Genomic DNA, 9,544 nt, shown 5'->3' on the forward strand with positions numbered 1-9,544 from the left:
AGAGCATAAAAGCGTGTTTGTGGGTACTATGGGAAAAACAGTCCAAAACTATAGACAATTCTCAGGAATGTTATTCCTGCTTACCGGTATTGCTGGGAATACCACTGCTTTTCATTTTTCTTCTTTACACTTGCCTCTGTTTCCTGAGTTGTTTCAGTTCAGTTCAGTCGTTCAGTCGTGTCCAACTCTTTGCGACCCCATGAACCACAGCACACCAGGCCTCCCTGTCCATCAACAACTCCCAGGGTACACCCAAACCCATGTCCATTGAGTCGATGATGCCATCCAACCATCTCATCCTCCGTCACCCCCTTCTCCTCCTGCCCTCAATCTTTCCCAGCATCAGGGTCTTTACCAATGAATCAGCTCTTCGCATCAGGTGGCCAAAGTATTGGAGTTTCAGCTTCAACATCAGTCCTTCCAATGAACACCCAGGACTGATTTCCTTTAGGATGGACTGGTTGGATCTCCTTGCAGTCCAAGGGACTCTCAAGAGTCTTCTCCAACACCACAGTTCAAAAGCATCAGTTCTTCAGTGCTCAGCTTTCCTTATAGTCCAACTCTCACATCCATACATGACCACTGGAAAAACCATAGCCTTGACTAGATGGACCTTTGTTGGCAAAGTAATGTTTACAACGAGCTAAAATTCCTTGGATCCTCCAAACATGAAATGGTGGCGCTATTTTCTTTCAGAAAAGAAACGATTTACTGTGAGTTTCCTGCCCACCTCTCTTTTGCCAATAATAAAACGCTACTCAAGGCAGTAAGCAGCTGTGGAGCCTTGGGCAACCTTGTTGGGGCTCTTCCAGAATTAGCCCTCAGGGGTCTTCTGAGACTGGTCACGAGATTCCCCTGCAGGAAAAGTGCCCTCAAGAAATTGCAAAGAAGGTTACAGCAGGGAAGATCGTGTTATTGAAATGAGATCTGTCCTATTCAGAGGTGAGGAAGAGTCCAAAGAGATTGGAAGGTTGCTCTGCAAGGTTACAGAGCTGGGAAAAAATGAAAGTGGGGTCCTGAATCCACAGTACTTGAATCTGGAGTCCAGGGTCTGCTCACACTGGGGAAAGGGTTTCTGAAGCCAACCACAAAAATCCCAAGAGAGCTGTGCTTTCTGTCCCCACCTCTTCTTCAGTCACAACCAGTCTGAACACTTAACCCTAAAATTCTTGCAAGGATACTTGCATATCTGACTAGAAAGCAGATGAATGTAAGATGATATTTTCCACACTGTTTTAAAATATCACCCTTTCAAGATGCAGCCCCCTTTCAGGTGTGAGCTTGCCTGCTCCTTCCTTTCCAGGCAACTGCTCAGTCATCCTGAGTCACTTTTAAGTGGAACAAAACAGTAATTGTCCTTAGGCTGGAATGCTAGACTTCTCTTGTCTGTTTTTGATGTTTCTGTTTTATTTACTTTTATTTGGGCTTCCTTGATAGTTCAGTTGGTAAAGAATCTGCCTGCAATGCAGGAGATACTGGTTTGATTCCTGGGTCAGGAAGATTCCCTGGAGAAGGGATAGGCTACCCACTCCAGTATTCTTGGGCTTCCCTTGTGCCTCAGCTGGTAAAGAATCCACTTGCAATGTGGGAGACCTGGGTTCGATCCCTGGGTTGGGAAGAACCCCTGGAGAAGGGAAAGGCTACCCCCTCCAGTATTCTGGCCTGGAGAATTCCATGGACTGTATGGTCCTTGGGGTCGCAAAGAGTCAGACAGAGCTGAGCTACTTTTACTTTCACTTGCTGCGCAGGAACTAAGACAAACGAAGGTTTGCAGTATTGACACCTAACTGATGCATCATGGTTTTAAAAAAATCAAATAACTAGAAATCAGCAAAGACCACTGCCTACCAATGAAATTCACTTCCCTACCATAGGGGATCCTTCTCCTTGCCATCAAGCCTTACTAGAATCCGATCCAGGGACACCGTCCCCCCCCCGCCCCGCCCCCGCCATCAGGCTGCCCAGTGGTTAGGACTCCAAACTTTCACTGCCAGGGGCCAGGGTTCAATCCTTGTTTGGGAAACTAAGCTCCCACAAGTCTCTCGGCCAAAAATAAATAAATAAAATAGAAAGAATCCAATCCAAGTTTCCGGAGTTAACTAGGCTGAAGACAGATCGATGGGAGCTTTATAGAAAGAGAGGGAGGTGCACGCTGGCCTGGATGGCCCCAGAGATGGGGGCCCATGTGGATGCACACGTGCCAGGCATTTGCAAATATCTCCCTTGTTTGAAACCGGGCAGGGCCTGCTTCAGGCACACCCTGGAATCCTTAGAAGCAGCCCGTTCCTGAAGATGCACCCATCAGGGAGAAAAGTAAATTGTTTATGAAGCTCTCAGTCACCCAGGAAAAGTCTAGAAGAGAGTATAAAGTCCACAGAGTAGGGCTATGGGAGTAGGCTCGACCTGGGCTTGGAGTCCTCACTCTCCTGTGGCAAGTCAGCTGCCTCCTCTGGGAAATGGCGTTTCAAACCCACAGCTCCCAGGCACGTTAGGAGGATTCCAGGGAAGTGGAGTTTGTCAAGGGTTTAGCGGAGGGTCTATCTCAGGAAACGGGCATATTATTGTGTGTTGAGTTACCTCACTTTGCCAACAAAGGTCCGTCTAGTCAAGGCTATGGTTTTTCCTATGGTCATGTATGGATGTGAGAGTTGGACTGTGAAGAAGGCTGAGCGCCGAAGAATTGATGCTTTTGAACTGTGGTGTTGGAGAAGACTCGAGAGTCCCTTGGACTGCAAGGAGATCCAACCAGTCCATTCGGAAGGAGATCAGCCTTGGGATTTCTTTGGAAGGAATGATGCTAAAGCTGAAACTCCAGTACTTTGGCCACCTCATGCGAAGAGTTGACTCATTAGAAAAGACTCTGATGCTGGGAGGGATTGGGGGCAGGAGGAGAAGGGGACGACAGAGGATGAGATGACTGGATGGCATCACTGACTCGATGGACTGGAGTCTGAGTGAACTCCGGGAGTTGGTGATGGACAGGGAGGCCTGGCGTGCTGCGATTCATGGGGTCGCAGAGTCTGACACGACTGTGCGACTGAACTGAACTGAACTGAGTTACCTCGCCTAGGCCAGGCACATGATTATAATCCCTTTTCATTGTACAGGACGTGAATTTCAGAGAGGTTAAGCAACACTCTTAACTGTAGCGTGGCAGTGCTATTGCTTCAAGGAGGAAGCTTGCAAGCTGTGGCAGGAAAGGTACTTAGAATGTGGGATGTGGAGGTCCCTGTCAAAACTTGCCAAGGGACAAGTTTTGTCTTTGTCCTAAGATAACTCGAAGCCTTTACAAGGTTTTGGGACAAGGGTGGGTATGATGAGATTTGCATTTTCAAAACTCACTCTGGCTAGAGTGTTGGAAAATGAGTTGGGGGTGGGGAAGAGGCGTCCTGAGTGGACTTGGGGAGAGCAGTGGAGGCTGTGGCAGGGGTCCAGGCAAGAAATGATGGAGACTTGGACTAGGGTGGTCACAGTGGTAGAGAGGCAGGGGGCACAGAATCAGAAGATTCCAAGGGGTGATTCAACAGGACACAAGCACAAATCTGACCCTCGGGTGGGCGGGGGTAGGGGGGTGGAGCGCTCGATGCCACCTGGACCTGCAGATGTGAGACTTGATGGATGGCTGTGCTGTTCCAGGAGCCTGCCCGGGGCAGTGCCACCCTGGGGCCCCTTCTGTAGTTCCTCCCCCTCCCCAGACACTGGGAAGAGACCTGGTTTGGGGTGAACTGGGGTCCTGGGAACAGAGCTCAGAGACAATCCAGGGGAGTGGGAAGGAGCAGGATCCAGCATGCCCTGTAGCTCCACCCCCACCTGGCGGGGAATTTCATCCAACCCAGGACCGGCAACTGCTGCGGGTTCTGAGCCATGAAGAAATTTAAGGAAGTATCATCAGTAAAAATTCGCTTAACATAAAATTAACCATTAACGATTCAAAGGTATACAACCCAGTGGCACCAAGTGCATTGAGAGTGGTATGCAACCGTCAGTAACTGGTTCCCGCATGTTTTCATCACCTTTCCCGTTACCTGCCCTCCTTCCCCACTCCTGCCCCAGCTCCTGGCAGCTGTCTGTCTGGATGTTTCCTATGAACGGCATCACACGTATGTGGCCTTTTTTGACTGGTTTCTTCCATTCAGCACAATGTTTTCAAGGTTCATCCTTGTTGTAGCCTGTGTCAGTGCATCACTTCTTTTTTTTTTAATTACTAAACTTTATTTTTTAGGGAAGCTTTCAGTTCACAGCAAAATTGAACAGAAAAGTACAGATTTCCCATATACCCTCTGCCACGTCCCCAACCTCTCCCTGATATCAATACTCCTTCCGGAGCCAGAGTGGTGCATCTGTTACAGTCGATGACTCTGCATAGACATGCCGTCACTGCCCGGAGTCCCGAGTCTACATCAGGACTCACTGTTGGTGTCCTACAATCTATGGATCTGGACAAACATTCAGGGACGTGTATCCCCCTTTATAGTCTCATACAGAGTAGTTTCACTGCCCTAAAAATCCCCTGTGCTCCACCTGTTTCTCCTTCCTCCCCACAATCCCTGACAAGCACTGATCTTGTCACTTTCGCCATAGCTTTGTCTTTTGTGTAACATCATATGGTTAGAATCAGCCTATAGCCTTCTTGGATTGGCTTCTGTCACTTAGAAAAACACATTTAAATTTCCTCATGTCTTTTCCTGACTTGACAATTCTCTTTAACACTGAGTAGTACTCCACTGCCTGGATGTTCCACAATTTATTCATCCTTTCACCCACTGAAGGACATCTTGGTTGTGCCCAAGTTTTAGCAATTATGAATAAAGCTGCAATAAACACCCATAAGTTTTCAGCTCCTATGAGTAAATACCAAGGGGAGCAATTGGTAGCTCATATGAGAAGAGGATGGTTAGTTTTGTGAAAAATCACCAAACCGTCGTCCAAAGCGGCTGCACCATTTTGCGTTCTGCGGTTGTCGTTCAGTCATTCGTTCATGTCCGACTCTTTGCGACCCCGTGGACCACAGCACCCATGCTTCCCTGTCCTTCACCAACTTCCGGAGTTTGCTCAAACTCATGACCATTGAAGTGCAGCTTATTGATTATTTCTTTCATGGATATTGTACCTAAAAAGTCATCATCATCAAGTCCAAGGTCATCTAGATTTTCTCCCGTGTTATCTTCTAGGAATTTTATAGCTTTGAATTTGCATTTAGATCTGTGATCTATTTTTTAAATATATTTTTAATTGGATGATAATTACAATGTTGTGTTGGTTTCTGCCATACAACATGAATCAGCTATGAGTGTACATATATTCCCTCCCTCTTGAACCTCCCTCCCAACCCTCCCACTCCACCCTTTGTGATCCATTTTGAGTTACTTTTTGTGAAGGGTGTGAGGTCTGTGTGTAGACCGACTTCTTTGCTTGTGGACATGTGTCCGGTTGTGTTAGCACCAGTTGTGAAAAGAGGATCTTTGCTTTGTTCCACGGTAGAAATCAATTGACCACAGTTATGGGGGTCTATTTTCGGTCTCTAAAGTCTGTCCCAATGATTGATGTGTCTCTTCTGGCCAATACCATGCTGTGTTGATCACCATAGCTTCATTCCTTTTAATGGCTAAATGACTGCATTTATATCACTTTTGTTTATTCATTCATCCCCTGATGGACCTTTGGGTTATTTCTATCTCTGGTTGTTATGAGTACCGCCCCTCTGAACTCGGATGTACATTTGCGTGGTTTTATGCTTTCATGCCTCTTGGGTGCGTACCTAGGAGTGTGATCACTGGGTCACACCAGGTACAGCTCTCGATTTAACTTGTTGGGGGACCTGCTTCGCCTCCTAAATGACACTCCTCATTGTTTTGAGTGAGCAAATGCTGACTTGCTAATTGAGAGAGGCCCACGTGGAGGGGAACCAACAGTAACCCCCGGGAGCCACAGGGGTGTGCCATCTTGAGAGTGGGTCCTCCAGCCCCAGGTGAACTCCAGGTCTGATGCCTCTTGGAGCAGAGAGAGCCCTTCCCACAGAGCCCGGCCCAGACTACAGGTTTTTGAGCTCAATAAATGATTGTTGTTTTCAGCAACTGTTTGCAGGTGGTCTGCTGGGCAACAGCGCATCATTGGGGTCTAGAGTCTATTCACACCTTTTATTCCAACCAAAGATCTCCTTGGACCCGGTAAGAACCTGAAACAGATGACTGAGCGTCCACCTGTCATACTGCATGCAATGATTGTGCGCCTTATGTGTACGCCTGTGGAAGTGAAGACTAGTCGTGTGGTGGGGCCCAAAGAGATAAAGAGCTCAAGGCCACACATGCGAGCACTGTCTCTGCCTCTTCCTAGCGAGGGGACTTAGTCCTGTCACCACTCTCAGCTGCAGGCACATCATCTGTAAGATGGAGACTAAGGCAGGGCCCTTTGAAATACACAGAAAACAAATTAAACAAGCTTCATAAAAGGGAATTGTTGATGCAATACCTGAAAATTTGGAAATGGACTTTAGGATATAGCAACAGGAATTGCCCAGCTGAAGCAGTGTCATTTTCTCTGCGTGTATCTCTCTCATTCTGTCTCTGTCTCTCCCTCCCCACCCTTCCCATCTCGGGGCTCAATTTTCTCTCCATTCTTGGATCCATTCAGGATCTCACAATGTGTCTGTGAGCTGTTTCATAATGCCCAGGGACAGACAGGGCCTCTCTCCTACAGAGGCAGTCATTTCCAGGGCTGACAGGTACTGGCCAGCTCAGGTTACCTGTGAGCCACTTTCCCTCTGATTGGCCAAGCCTGATATACACCAGGGAGCGGGGAGGAGTCAGCTGGCAGGGGAGGGAGTATCCTAGGGAGAACCCTTAGGTGCTGTTACCAAAGGAGACGTGGCCAGGCATGGGGAAGACATCAAGGCATTTGGCCAAGCACGTGTCTCCCTGGGCTCTGGAGAGACCCAAGGAGCAGCCGAGCTCCAGCTGTGATGTGGACGCTGAGGTTTGTCCAGCAGAGGGAAGGCTCTTTTCTCCCAGCAGCTGTTGAGTCACTCTTTCCAGAAAGAGAGGCTTGAGAGCGTCTCAAGGGTGGAGGAGGATCTGGTTCCCTTGGGCTCCCAGGCAGCCCGGCTTCATTGTTTTCATTTGACTCAAGGCGCAGAGCAGTGAAGCCAGACAGGTGATGACCATCAGGGCAGCACTGTGGTGTGATGTCCCTGTAAACGTGAAATTTCCACTACAAAGCATTCCCTCAGGCGCTGCAGATCCGGAAACAGCGGGATCCATAAAATCGGTAAAAATGCAAGCTGAAAATTGTGGTATAAACAATCCAGAGCAGAAGCAAAAGAAATTACTATGAATAAAACATATTGAAACATCCATGTGTTCTCAAGATTCTGCCCAGTGTGAGTTTTTTCTATTTACTTTTCCTTCTTTTTCTTTTTTTTTCACTAAAATAGAATTAGACAGTGTTGGCTTCCCTGGTGGCGCAGTAGTAAAGAATCTGCCTGCAGTTCAGGAGAACTGGGTTCAATTCCTGGGCTGGGAAGATCCCTTAGGGAAGGGAATGGTGACCCACTCCAGTATTCTTGCCTGGATAATCCCATGGACAGAGGAGCCTGGTGGGTTACAGTCCTTGGGGTCGCAAAGAGTCGGACACGACTGAGCAACTAACACTTTCACTTTTCACTATAGACAGTGTAAGTATCTGCTGGGATCTTAAAGCACTTTGGAGAGCACTTGGTTGCATTTAGGAGCAAATTTGAATTTCTATCATTTAAGAGCTATTTATAAAGAGTAATGCCAAGAAATTTGAGGAGTCTCATAGAAAATTTTTCTCAAAGAAAAATTATTTTCTTTGATCACACACTCATTTCAGCAAAAAGGTCTGGAGTCTGCTCCTCCAATGCATGTGTAATTATGTATGAATTATATCCGTATATCAGGTTCTAATGTACTGTGTCCTCTAAGAAACATATGGAAAAGAGAAATTATAAAAGGTGAGAGAGGAAATAAAAATAGAAACTTCAGTCTTTCTTTCTGCCCTTTGAAAGATGTGATTGGGGAGGCCTAACAAGTCCAAAATCTGATGGGGTGAGCAGAGGAGTGTGGGGTGAGGTCCAAAGGCAGAACTTCTGCTTGCCCAGGGGAATCTGTCTTTGTTCAGTTAAAGCTTCCGACTGATCAGACAAGGCCCACTCATATTGTGGCAGATAATCTACTTCACTCAAAGTCTTACGTGTTAATCACATCCAAGAAGACACCTATCCTGAAATATCTGGAATAACGTTTGACCCAATATCTGGGCACCACAGCTCAATCAAACTGATGCAGAATTCACCATCACAAATCCACATGCTGCTGCTGCTAAGTCGCTTCAGTCGTGTCCGACTCTGTGCGACCCCATAGACGGCAGCCCACCAGCCTCCCCCGTCCCTGGGATTCTCCAGGCAAGAACACTGGAGTGGGTTGCCATTTCCTTCTCCAATGCATGAAAGTGAAAAGTGAAAGTGAAGTCGCTCAGTCGTGTCTGACTCTTAGTGACCCCATGGACTGCAGCCTTCCAGGCTCCTCCATCCATGGGATTTTCCAGGCAAGAGTACTGGAGTGGGATACCATTGCCTACTCGGCAAATCCACATGAGGACTCACCAATTCCTGCAGAGAATTATAGTCCATGAAGCCCACTGATTAATGTTTTATGTGCAAAGGAGATAGCCAAAAATTAGCAGGTGTTGAGTTGAATAAATTGAGACTCTTTGACTCAAAATATAGGTGAATGGATGAAAGTGGGACTTGGCACAATCTCTCAGGTGAGCATCGTGACACATGGATCAACAGCATCAGTGCTTTTCTCCTTTGACCTGTAAATGTCAGACCTAGGAATTCCGCTCAGAGATGTTCAGTGCAGTGTTACAGATAAGACCAAAAAAAAGTGCATCTGGAGGGAAAGAGATTTGATAAATTATGATAAGTGTTTTAATGAAATGCTGTGTTGAAATTCATGACAATTACTTTAAAATTTTTTATTGATGTAGAGTTAATATACAATGTTGTGTTAATTTCTCCTATAGAACACAGTGACTTAGTAATACAAATACATACACTTTTTATATATTTTTCCCATTATGATTTGTGCATGTGTAAGCACATGCTAAGTCACCTCAGTTGTGTCTGACTCTTTGTGATCTTATGGACTGTAGCCCACCAGGTTCCATGGGATATTTCTTGACAATTATTAAGTGACTAGATACATACCTTCTACATAGGATATGGTTATCTCCTGTATTTTATTTTATTTATTTATTACTTGGCCAAACTGTGCAGCTTGGATAATCTTAGTTCCTGGACCAGGGACTGAGCCCATGCTCCCTGCAGTAGAAGTTCAGAGTCCTAACCACTGGTTACTGCCAGGGAAGTCCCATCTCCTGTATTTTAAACAAAAGCAATATACATATGTATAGGCTTATATATATAGAAATTTCCAGAAAGAGGGACAAGAAACTGCTACCAGCAGTTCACTCTGTGAAAGACAGACTTTTCACTTTTGAAGCCCTTAAAATGTCTTCTGTAACA

The sequence above is a fragment of the Bos mutus genome, chromosome 18 (genome assembly GCF_027580195.1).
Source record: "Bos mutus isolate GX-2022 chromosome 18, NWIPB_WYAK_1.1, whole genome shotgun sequence".
Classification (NCBI taxonomy): Eukaryota; Metazoa; Chordata; class Mammalia; order Artiodactyla; family Bovidae; genus Bos; species Bos mutus.